This window comes from Podarcis vaucheri (assembly GCF_965113315.1).
Source record: "Podarcis vaucheri genome assembly, chromosome: W".
Taxonomy (NCBI): domain Eukaryota; kingdom Metazoa; phylum Chordata; class Lepidosauria; order Squamata; family Lacertidae; genus Podarcis; species Podarcis vaucheri.
In genome coordinates, this window is record NC_138757.1 from 1,586,018 (window position 1) to 1,598,405 (window position 12,388).

Here is a 12,388-nt window from a genome sequence, read left to right on the forward strand (position 1 = left end):
TCTGGGTCAGTCTCAAGGGCAGCCCCACGTAGAGCGAGTTACAATAATCCAGTCTGGAGGTGACCGTCGCGTGGATCACAGTGGCTAGGTCAGGGCGAGAGAGGTAAGGAGCCAACTGCTTAGCTTGGCGGAGATGGAAAAATGCCGCCTTTGTTATAGCTGCAATCTGCGCCTCCATGGAAAGGGAGGTGTCGAAGATTACACCCAAACTCTTAACGGACGGTGCTGGCACTAATTGCGCCCCCGCAAGAGATGGGAGTTGCCCCCCAAATCCCATATCGCCCCGTCCCAGCCACAGGACCTCTGTCTTCGAAGGATTTAGTTTCAACCGGCTCCCACGTAACCATCCAGCCACAGCTTCCAAACATCTGGTCAGTGTGTCTGGGGCCGAGTCAGGATGGCCATCCATCAACAGATAGAGTTGGGTGTCATCGGCATACTGATGACAACCCAGCCCAAAACTCCGGACAAGCTGGGCGAGGGGGCGCATAAAGATGTTGAAAAGCATCGGGGAGAGTATCGCACCCTGAGGTACTCCACACACCAAGGAGTGGCGCGATGACAATTCCCCCCCAAGCGCCACCCTCTGTCCCCGACCAGAGAGAAACGAGCGCAGCCATTGAAGGACTGTGCCCTGGATCCCCACGTCGGCAAGGCGGTGGTCCAGAAGTTCATGATCGACCATGTTGAAAGCTGCTGATCTAAAAGAATCAGCAGCCCCGACCCGCCTCGATCCAGCTGTCTACGAAGGTCATCTGTTAGGGCGACCAGAGCCGTCTCGGTCCCATGACCAGCGCGGAAGCCGGACTGGAATGGATCCAGAGCCGATGTTTCATCCAGAAACCCACCAAGCTGTTCAGCAACCGCTCTCTCAATCACCTTACCCAGGAACGGAAGATTCGAAACCGGGCGGTAATTGGATAGATCTAAAGGATCTAATGATGTTTTCTTTAAGAGCGGGCGCACCACTGCCTCCTTCAGTTCCCCTGGGAATGTCCCCGTGCCAAGGGACAAATTGATGATATCCCCCAGGAGGGCCCGCACCTCGTCTGGACACGCTCTAATCAGCCAAGACGGGCACGGGTCGAGAGGACAGGTGGTGGGCTTTCCAGCTCGGAGGAGTCTGTCCACATCGGCTGGGGATATCTGGTCGAAGTGGTCCAATACTGGGCCCGAGGACAGTCGAGGGGCCTCCAGTTCCTTTATTGTATCCAAATTGGCAGGGAGGTCATGGCGGAGCGACAAGAACTTCTCCGCAAAAAAGCTCGCAAATGCCTCACAGCCGTGTGTCAATTTGTTATTTAAATTTGGCTGTCCCTCAAGGGACGTTAAAGACCTGATTATACTAAATAATTGCGCTGGGCGAGAGCTAGCGGATGCAATGGAGGCCGAGAAGTATGACTTCTTAGCAGCCTTCACCGCCATCTTGTAGGTTTTCATAAAAGCCCTATAAGATGTTCTTGAGGCTCCGTCACGGGCACCCCGCCATACTCGCTCTAGCCGTCTGAGGTCCCGCTTCATTTTCCGGAGCTCCTCGGTAAACCAGGGAGCCCGGTTTCTGCGGGGTCGCAGAGGGCGCTTAGGTGCGATCTCATCGATGGCTGCCAGGAGCTGGGCATTCCAGCCCTCAACAAGCTCAGTCAATGAGTCGCCAGGGGGAGCAAGGTCCCGCAAGGCTTGGCGGAATCTCTCAGGGTCCATCAGCCTCTGCGGGCGAGCCCAAATTGGCTCGCCACCTAAGCAGGGTGGGGGTGGAAAGTCAATCCTGGATTTCAGAGCGTAGTGATCAGACCATGGCACCTTCGTCGAAGGAGACATGATCACATCTATACCGACGCCAAAGATCAAATCCAGCGTGTGGCCTGCTTGATGTGTGGGGCCCGAAACAAACTGGGAGAGCCCTAGTGTCGCCATGGAAGACACCAGGTCCAGAGCCTGTGAGGAGGGAGTGGCATCAGCGTGGAAGTTGAAGTCTCCCAATACCAATAGGTTAGGGAACTCCAAGGCCCAGCCGGCTACCGCCTCCAGCAGGCCTGACAGGGTGGCTGCTGGTGCGCTAGGTGGCCGGTACACCAGCCAGACAGCCAAGCTCTCCTCGGAGCCCCACACTAGGCCAACACATTCAATGCCGGGGATCGATGGCGATGGTAGAGCCCTGAAAGAACAATCTTCCCGGATTAATACTGCCACCCCTCCCCCCCGGCCCACAGTCCGTGACTGGTGGAGGACGGAGAAACCCGGGGGCGCCATCTCTCGTAAGGTAACAGTTACCCCTTCGCGCACCCAGGTCTCCGTCACACAAGCCAGGTCAACCCCCTGCGAGATAAAGAAATCTCGCAGGGTAGCGGTTTTGTTGCCTATAGACCTGGCATTGCACAACACCAGTGAAGGAGGTGAGTAATCCTTGCTCACCCTACCCTCGTCTCTCGGGATGGGGCGCAGATTGGAAGGGGTACGAGCATATCCGTATCTCGATCCCCTTCGCCTATAACATCTGCCCCCATCATCTCCCAGAAAGCCTTAATCCTTGGGCACGTCCACCAAAGGTGAAAGAATGTACCTTCAGTTTCTTTACATTTCCAACACTTATTATCGGGAAATGATAGATTTTTGCAAGCTTGACTGGAGTCATGTACCACCTATATATCATTTTCATAATATTTTCTCTCAAGGCATTACATGCCGTAAATTTCATTCCGGTGGTCCACAACTGTTCCCAGTCAGCAAACATAATATTATGACCAACATCTTGTGCCCATTTAATCATGACCGATTTAACCGTTTCATCCTGAGTATTCCATTTCAACAGCAAGTTATACATTTTTGACAAAATCTTAGCTTTAGGTTCTAACAGTTCTGTTTCCAATTTAGATTTTTCCACCTGGAAACCAATTCTTTTATCCTGGTTGTAAGCCTCCATTATCTGGTAATAATGGAGCCAATCTCTCACTTTGTTTTTTAGTTTCTCAAAACTCTGCAGTTTCAATTTATCTCCTTCTTGTTCCAAGATTTCCCAATACTTTGGCCATTTGACCTCCATATTGAGCTTTTTCTGGGCTTTTGCTTCCATCGGTGACATTAGCTGTCATCTCGGTAATCCAGCAATCAGAATCCTGCAAAAAGAGGGACACTATCCAAGGCTGGATTGGGAGATGGAACTTGTTCACGAGGGGAGTTAAAAACCGAGATCTTTCATCTGTCCAGTTGGGACAGAAGAGCATTACATGTTCCATAGTCTCCAGGGCCGTGTCATTACAGGTGCATGTTCTGTTTGCGATGGGAACTCTGGAATAACGACCCGAGAGAACTGCTGTAGGAAAACAGTTGAGACGGGCACAGGTAAAGGCCCTTCGCTTAGCCTCCGAAGGAATTGTGAAGCAGTATAGAGGGGATCCCTTCAGGGGGAGGGATAGCTAGGGCTAGGCCTGAACACGGTCCTCTTGCATAGGAAGCTGTGTTAGAGAAGTCAAGTTGCTGTAGTTTCTTTTTAATTAGAGGTAGGGCCGCCGGGCTGATACATTCTAAGTTAAGAACAGTTTTACAATTCAGATTGAGAAGAGAGTGGAATTTGAGGTGAATTGTAGTTTTCCAAGGGGAATTATGAATATCTCTTGGGATCAGATTGGAAAAACAGGTGGCTATTTAGAAAAGGTAAAAGCCTTTAAATATCTAGGCCTAATATTCACTTATAATCTCTCCTGGTCCACCCATCTACAATCTGCCTTTCTCGCTGCAACCTCGACCTCTAACGCCATTGTCCGATTTTACCACCAGAAGGGCGGCAAACACCTTCCAGCAGCAATTCAAATATTTAATGCCAATTTGTTGTTGTTTAGTCGTTTAGTCGTGTCCGACTCTTTGTGACCCCATGGACCAGAGCACGCCAGGCACTTCTGTCCTCCACTGCCTCCCGCAGTTTGATCAAACTCATGCTAGTAGCTTCAAGAACACCATCCAACCATCTCATTCTCTGTTGTCCCCTTCTCCTTGTGCCCTCCATCTTTCCCAACATCAGGGTCTTTTCCAGGGAGTCTTCTCTACTCATGAGGTGGCCAAAGTATTGGAGCCTCAGCTTCACGATCTGTCCTTTCCTTGTCCTTCCAGTGAGCGCTCAGGGCTGATTTCCTTCAGAATGGAGAGGTTTGATCTTCTTGCAGTCCATGGGACTCTCAAGAGTCTCCTCCAGCACCATAATTCAAAAGCATCAATTCTTCGGCGATCAGCCTTCTTTATGGTCCAGCTCTCACTTCCATACATCACTACTGGGAAAACCATGGCTTTTACTATACGGACCTTTGTTGGCAAGGTGATGTCTCTGCTTTTTAAGATGTTGTCTAGGTTTACCATCGCCTTTCTCCCAAGGAGCAGGCGTCTTTTAATTTCGTGACTGCTGTCACCATCTGCACTGATCATGGAGCCCAAGAAAGTAAAATCTCTCACTGCCTCCATGTCTTCCCCATCTATTTGCCAGGAGGTGATGGGCCCAGTGGCCATGATCTTCGTTTTTTGATGTTGAGTTTCAGACCATATTTTGCGCTCTCCTCTTTTACCCTCAATAAAAGGTTCTTTAATTCCTCCTCACTTTCTGCCATCAAGGTTGTGTCATCTGCATATCGGAGGTTGTTGATATTTCTTCCGGCAATCTTAATTCCGGCTTCGGCTTCATCCAGCCCAGCATTTCGCATGATGAATTCTGCATATAAGTTAAATAAGCAGGGGGACAATATACAGCCTTGTCGTACTCCTTTCCCAATTTTGAAGCAATCAGTTGTTCCATATCCAGTTCTAACTGTAGCTTCTTGTCCCACGTAGAGATTTCTCAGGAGACAGATGAGGTGATCAGGCACTCCCATTTCTTTAAGAACTTGCCATAGTTTGCTGTGGTTGACACAGTCAAAGGCTTTTGCATAGTCAATGAAGCAGAAGTAGATGTCTTTCTGGAACTCTCTAGCTTTCTCCATAATCCAGCGCATGTCTGCAATTTGGTCTCTGGTTCCTCTGCCCCTTCGAAATCCAGCTGGCACTTCTGGGAGTTCTTGGTCCACATACTGCTTGAGCCTGCCTTGTATTATTTTTTTTTATAAGATTTTTATTGGTTTTACAAAGTTTTTTTTTAAGACAAACACACACACATAAAAAGACATACAAACACGTATAGTTTCATAACAATTTTTCATAACCCTCTCTTCTCGGACTTCCCCATACCTCCCCTTTCTGCATCCCAATGTCCATAGTTTTTTAACAACTTCTAAATGTTTCTTTCCAACCTCTGTCGTCTTAATCTTTTCTTTAATCTAATCTTATATCACTGTAACCCTTTCTTTCTGAAAACCTCGACATTCTAGCATTCATCAAGTTTATAGTAGATAAATTTTAAATTTCTTCCATTCCTCTTCTGCCGTCTCTTTTCCCCGATCACGGATTCTGCCAGTCATCTCAGCCAATGTCATGTAGTCCATCACTTTCATCTGCCATTCTTCCAGAGTGGGTAGATCTTGTGTCTTCCAATACTTTGCGATGAGTATTCTTGCTGTTGTTGTAGCATACATAAAGAAAGTTCTGTCCTTCTTTGACACCAATTGGCCGACAATGCCCAAGAGAAAGGCCTCTGGTTTCTTAGAGAAAGTACATTTAAGTACCTTTTTCATTTCATTATATATCATTTCCCAGAAAGCCTTAATCTTCGGACATGTCCACCAAAGGTGATAGAAAGTACCTTCAGTTTCTTTACATTTCCAACATTTGTTATCAGGCAAATGGTAGATTTTTGCAAGCTTGACTGGAGTCATGTACCACCTGTAAACCATTTTCATAATATTTTCCTTTAAGGCATTACATGCCGTAAATTTAATACCGGTGTTCCACAACCATTCCCAGTCAGCAGACATAATGTCATGACCAATATCCTGTGCCCATTTAATCATAGCCGATTTAACTGTTTCATCTTGTGTATTCCATTTCAGCAGCAAATTATACATTCTTGACAGGTTCTTAGTATTGGGTTCTAACAATTCAGTCTCCAATTTTGATTTCTCCACCTGGAAGCCAATTTTCTTGTCTTGTTTGAAAACCTCCATTATTTGATAATAATGGAGCCAATCTCGTACTTTAGGTTTCAATTTCTCATGACTCTGCAATTTCAATTTGTCTCCATCCTGTTCCAAAATCTCCCAATACTTTGGCCATCCGGCCTCCATATTGAGTTTCTTCAGTGCCTTAGCCTCCAAGGGTGACAACCATCTAGGGGTTTTGTTTTCCAGCAGATCTTTGTATCTTATCCAAACATTAAACAACGCTTTTCTAACAATGTGATTTTTAAAGGCCCTATGCACTTTGATTTTGTCATACCATAAATATGCATGCCAACCAAACATATTATTAAAACCTTCCAAGTCCAAGATATCTGTATTCTCGAGGAGCATCCACTCTTTCAACCAGCAAAAAGCTGCTGCTTCATAGTACAATTTTAAGTCCGGCAGGGCAAATCCCCCTCTTTCTTTTGCATCTGTAAGTACTTTAAATTTTATTCTGGGCTTTTTGCCCTGCCAGACAAATTTCGCAATGTCTTTCTGCCACCTCTTGAAACAGTCCATCTTGTCAAGGATCTGCAAAGTTTGGAACAAAAATAGCATTCTAGGCAATACATTCATCTTGATAACTGCAATTCGGCCTAACATCGACAATTTCAGATTTGACCATATTTCTAGATCTTTTTTGATTTCTGACCAACATTTTTCATAGTTGTCCTTATATAAATTGAGATTTTTTGATGTCAAATAAACCCCAAGGTATTTCACCTTCTTAACCACCGTCAAACCTGTCTCCTCTTGGAATTTCTCCTTCTCCATATCTGTTAAGTTTTTTCCTAAAACTTTAGTTTTTTGTTTGTTCAGTTTAAATCCAGCTACCTGGCCAAATTGTTGGATTATTTCTAACACCTTTTTCGTACTAGTGTTTGGCTCTTGCAAAGTCAATACTAGATCATCTGCAAATGCCCTTAACTTGTAATGTTTAGCTCCGACCTGTACACCTTTAACCTGCTGGTCATTTCTAATCATATTCAGCAACACCTCCAGAACCGAAATAAAAAGCAATGGGGAAATTGGGCACCCCTGTCGTGTACCTTTTTCTATCTTAAGTTCCTCAGTTATTACGTTATTTACAATCAGCTTAGCTTTTTGTTCAGAATATATTGCACCCATACCATTCTCAAATCCTTGCCCTACCCCCATCCCATGAAGATTCTTTTTCATAAAACTCCAAGAAATATTGTCAAAGGCTTTCTCCGCATCCACAAAAATCAGCACTGCTTTAGTATTTATATTGACCTCTAACTTTTCCAAAATATCTATTATATTCCTTACTTTGTCTGATAGGTGCCTTTTGGGGAGAAAGCCTGCTTGGTCCTTATGAATCCTCTCCATCAACACTTTTTAAAGTCTTTTTGCCAAAATGTCTGCAAAGATTTTGTAATCCACATTAAGTAATGATATTGGGGGGTAGTTCTTCAGTTGAGTCTTTTCAGTCTCTGTCTTCGGTATGAGTGAAATATACGCTTCCTTCCATGATTCAGGTGCCTTTTTTCCCTCTAAGATCTCGTTACAGACTTCCTTTAACGGTTGAATCAACCACTCCTTCAAAGCTTTGTAATATCTGGAAGTCAACCCATCTGGTCCTGGAGATTTGCCTGGTTGCATGTTTTGAATGGCACCTTCTATCTCTTGTTCAGTTATTTTCTGGTTCAGATCTATTTTACTTTGATGAGAAATTTTTGTAGTCTGTATTTCTATGTCCCCTTCTTTCTGCGGCCCTTGCGAATATAATTTTTTGAAATAGTTCTGGAAGCAGTTTCTAATCTCATTTGGCTTATAGATATTCTTTCCTTCAACCTCTAGGTTTGTAACCGTATTTAATTTCTGTCTTTTCTTCAATTGCCAAGCCAGAAGTTTACCACATTTATCTGCAGATTCAAATGTCCTTTGTCTCATTTGTTTGATCTTCCATTCTATTTCTTGATTCATCAATTCCATGTATTGCGTCTGATATAACTTAATTTCTCTCAAAATCTCTTGGGACTTTGGTTTAGATCTCAATTTCTTTTCTCCTTCTTTTATCTTTTCCAAAATCTTATCCTTTTTCTCATTTTGGCTTCTCTTCTTTATTGTATTTTGTTGTATTAAAAATCCTCGCATAACAGCTTTGCTTGCATCCCAAATTACTCTTTTTTCAACATCTGTTTTTAAAGTTATTTCGAAATAGTCTCTCAAAGTTTTTGGGGCCTTTTTGTAGACCTCTTCATCTCTGAATAAGGTGTCATTCATCCTCCATCTGAAGGAGCCAGCTGTTGTTAACTTCATCTCCATCTTTACAGCATTGTGGCCGGAGCAGGTTTTTGGGCAGATTTCCACGTTCTTTATCTTTGGAGCCATCCCACTAGTAACCCATATTTGGTCAATTCTAGTCCATGTCATCATAGCTTCAGAAAAGAAAGTTCCCTCTCTCTTGAGAGGGTTCTTTGTTCTCCAGATATCAATCAAGTCCATGTTTTCAGTCATTTCAAAGAAAGTCTTTGGTAGTCTCCCATCTTTAGAGACCACCAGTCTTTGTGGTTTGTCCATATTTGTAGATACTACTCCGTTCATGTCCGCCATCAAAATTAAGTTGTAATCCAAATAATCCAGTAAGGTCTCGTGCAACTTCTTAAAGAATTCAGATTTCCCCTCGTTTGGTGCAAAAAATATGGAACGCTTCACGAATTTGCGTGTCATCCTTGTGCAGGGGCCATGCTAATCTTCTCTGTATCGTTCCAATTTTAGTATATGTGCTGCCGAAGCGAGCACGGGCGGTAATTATTTGGGTCCTCTCTTTCCCCCTTTTTGAAAATAGGGACAACATTTGCCCTCCTCCAGTCTGCCGGGACTTCGCCTGTTCTCCAGGAATTCTCAAAGATGACTGCCAGTGGTTCTGAGATCACATCTGCCTCTTGTTCCAAAATTTCCCAATATTTTGGCCATTTGGCCTCCATATTGAGCTTTTTCACGGCTTTTGCCTCCACTGGGGACAACCACCTTGGGGTTTTATTTTCCAGCAGATCCTTGTATCTAATCCAAACATTATATAATGCTTTCCTGACAATATGATTTTTAAAAGCTTTATGAGCTTTAACCTTGTCATTCCATATATATGCGTGCCATCCAAATACATTATTAAAACCTTCCAAGTCCAAGATATCTGTATTCTCAAGAAGTAGCCAGTCTTTCATCCAGCAGAAAGCTGCTGATACATAGTACAGTTTTAAGTCCGGCAGGGCAAACCCCCCTCTTTCCTTTGCATCAGTTAAAATTTTAAATTTTATTCTGGGTTTTTTGCCCTGCCAGACAAACTTCGAAATATCTTTCTGCCACCTCTTGAAGCAATCCATCTTGTCCACAAATTGCAATGTTTGGAATAAAAGCAACATTCTCGGCAATACATTCATCTTAATAACAGCAATTCGGCCTAACAAGGAAAGCTTCAAATTTGACCATATTTCTAGATCTTTTTTTACCTCTGTCCAACATTTCTCATAATTGTCTTTAAATAAATTCACATTCTTAGATGTCATATTAATCCCCAAGTATTTCACCTTCTTAACCTCAATTAATCCTGTTTCATTCTGGAACCTCTCTCTTTCAGTAACTGTCAAATTTTTCTCCAATACTTTGGTTTTTTGTTTATTCAACTTAAATCCTGCTACTTGACCAAATTCTTGAATTAATTCTAAAACCCTTTTCGTACTAGTTTCTGGCTCTTGTAAAGTAAGTACCAAGTCATCTGCGAAGGCCCTCAATTTGTACTGTTTAGCTCCGACCTGTACCCCTTTAACCAGCTGGTCTCTTCTAATCATATTTAGCAAAACCTCCAGGACTGATATAAAGAGTAATGGGGAAATTGGGCATCCCTGTCGTGTCCCTTTTCTATTTTAAATTCTTCTGTTATCACATTATTTACAATTAATTTAGCCTTTTGTTCTGAATATATTGCACCCATACCATTCTCAAATCCTTGGCCTACCCCCATCCCATGTAGATTCTTCTTCATAAAACTCCAAGAAATATTGTCAAAGGCTTTCTCCGCATCCACAAATATCAGCACTGCTTTAGTGTTTATGTTCACCTCTAATAATTCCAAAATGTCTATTATATTCCTCACGTTATCTGACAAGTGTCTTCTTGGGAGAAAGCCTGCTTGGTCCTTATGAATCTCTTCCACCAATACTTTTTTCAATCTTTTTGCCAAAATGTCTGCAAAAAAATTGTAATCCACATTGAGTAATGATATAGGGCGGTAGTTCTTAAACTGAGTCTTTTCAGTCTCTGTTTTCGGTATGAGTGTAATATAAGCTTCTTTCCACGATTCTGGTGCCTTTTCCCCCTCTAAAATTTCATTGCAGACTTCCTTCAGAGGTTGGAATAACCACTCCTTCAAAGCTTTGTAATATCTGGAAGTCAACCCATCTGGTCCTGGAGATTTGCCTGGTTGCATGTTTTGAATGGCACCTTCTATCTCTTGTTCAGTTATTTTCTGGTTCAGGTCGATCTTACTTTGATGAGAGATTTTTTGTAATCCATATTTATCAAGGAATTTATCTATGTCTTCTTCATTTTGTGGTCCTTGAGCATAAAGTTTTTTAAAATAACTCAAAAAACAATTTCTGATCTCATTAGTTTTAGATATGTTCTTTCCGTCCACTTCTAGGCTTGTAACTGTATTTAGTTTCTGCCTTTTCTTCAATTGCCATGCTAGAAGTTTGCCACATTTGTCTGCCGATTCAAATGTCTTTTGTTTCATTTGTTTTATCTTCCATTCGATCTCTTGGTTCATCAATTCCATATATTGTGTTTGGTATAACTTAATCTCTCTCAAAATCTCCTGGGACTTTGGCTTTACTCTTATTTTTTTCTCTCCTTCCTTTATCTTTTCCAAGATCTTTTCCTTTTTCTCATTCTGTTTCCTCTTCTTTATTGAGTTTTGTTGAATCAAAAAACCTCGCATCACAGCTTTACTTGCGTCCCAGATGACTCTTTTTTCCACATCGGCCTTTAGATTTATTTCAAAATATTCCTTTAAAGTTTTTTGGGCCTTCTTGTGGATCTCCTTATCTCGAAAGAGGGTGTCATTCATCCTCCATCTAAATTGACCAGTTGTTGTAAGTTTTATTTCCATCTTCACGGCGTTATGGTCGGAGCAAGTTTTTGGGCAGATTTCTACCTTCTTAATCTTAGGAGCCATCCCACTAGTGATCCAGATTTGGTAAATTCTAGTCCAGGTCATCATTGCTTGAGAGAAGAAAGTTCCCTCTCTCTCAAGAGGGTTCCTTGTTCTCCATATGTCTATTAGGTCCATATTTTCCGTCATTTCAAAGAAGGTCTTCGGAAGTCTCCCTTCCTTGGAGATTGTCAGTCTTTGTGCCTTGTCCATATTTGTAGAAACCACACCGTTCATGTCACCCATAATTATCATATTATAATCCAAATAGTCCATCAGAGTTTCAGAAAGGCCAGGGAAGAGCCCATGCTGTGGCTTCCCACTGTGCCACAGTTTGACCCACTTTCCTGAGGTTTAGGCTTGCTGTGGGGGGAGGTGACCTTCTCTGGCCAGCTCCTATAGCACCAAGATAACTTGAAGGATTTTAAAAACACTGAAAAGAGAGGAGTAAAAGCTGAGATGTAATACTAGTTCCTGAATGATATTAAGATAACTCCTTGGTTGCCCATTACCTATCAGTGCCCTGAGATAGCAGGAGCAAAGGTATGCTTCACTTCTGCCAGGAAGTGTGCCATGCCTTGAGGCAGAATCCCCAGCCTGCTGCCACCCAGCTGCTTGGGAGCACAATACTCACCAGCCAGTGTCCTGCCTGGAGGAAGGCTGCCTTAAGGCAGAAGTGCACAAGCTACAAAGGTTGCCGTGAGTGCATTAAATAAAGACATTTGCAAGTCTGAGAGACCCAAACTTCTGTGGCCTGATGAAATTCTTCACCTTTTTCTGACACTTGCCAAAGAAAGCACTATTTTGTTTTTACATGTGGTGGGCTCCTTGCAGGCAGGGCTCCTTCCCTTCCTCCTCCAAGACATTTGCAGCTCAGTATTGTTTGTGAAGATGAATGAACTAAGACCCACTTGGCAGAGGACTCAGAAACCCACCACTTTTGAGGTGCCTGTATGTATCTCGCAAGGTCCATTCCCTTCCTCCCTGTCAAAGGGAGCCGTGCAGCTGATGCTGTTTCTGGTCCTGATCCTGCCTTCCCTTGGCAGAGATGCGGCTCCTCATCGTGCCTGGATGAAGTCCCTCCCTCGCCCCACCTGCTTCTCATTGCTGCCTCCATTTCCTGCGCTCCTGCCTCACACAT

The 12,388-nt window shown here is 43.4% G+C and overlaps 1 protein-coding gene across 2 annotated transcripts in view; it reads left to right on the forward strand.

Moving 5' to 3' along the window:
- Positions 1–12,388, forward strand: part of LOC309523293 (putative helicase senataxin) — a 314,428-nt gene that overhangs the window by 18,243 nt on the left and 283,797 nt on the right. The window lies entirely within an intron of this gene.